This window comes from Pteropus vampyrus, unplaced genomic scaffold (assembly GCF_000151845.1).
Source record: "Pteropus vampyrus isolate Shadow unplaced genomic scaffold, Pvam_2.0 Scaffold221, whole genome shotgun sequence".
Taxonomy (NCBI): domain Eukaryota; kingdom Metazoa; phylum Chordata; class Mammalia; order Chiroptera; family Pteropodidae; genus Pteropus; species Pteropus vampyrus.
The window spans coordinates 2,595,628-2,596,017 of NW_011889002.1; positions in this window are offsets into that span (position 1 = coordinate 2,595,628).

The window sequence follows — 390 nt, forward strand, 5'->3', positions numbered from 1 at the left end:
TTTTTTTTTTTTTTTTTAAGAAGGTGCAAGTAGATTTACTTCTGGTTTATCTTTATCAGTAAGGATTCCTCCTTTGGGATTCTAAGTTAACATAAGATGGGGTGACTAATATTAACTTTTAACCTGGGGGACTCTTAGCTTTGAATTCTGTGAAGTCTTCAAAATAGTGACACAGCTCCTCCCCTCCTCCAGCATATGTCCTCAGGGCAAAAGGCTGTGATAGCTTTTCTTGCCTTTATGGGTTCTTAGTCTCTTAGACCTTTGTCTGGTATTTCCTTATTTTCTTGTCATTTCTTTGATGATTTTTAGGAGATTAGAAAATTATTTATCTATTATTTTTAGTTGATTTTTGCAAGAGCGTTAGTTCAAAAGCCTAGCTCTTTATTATTG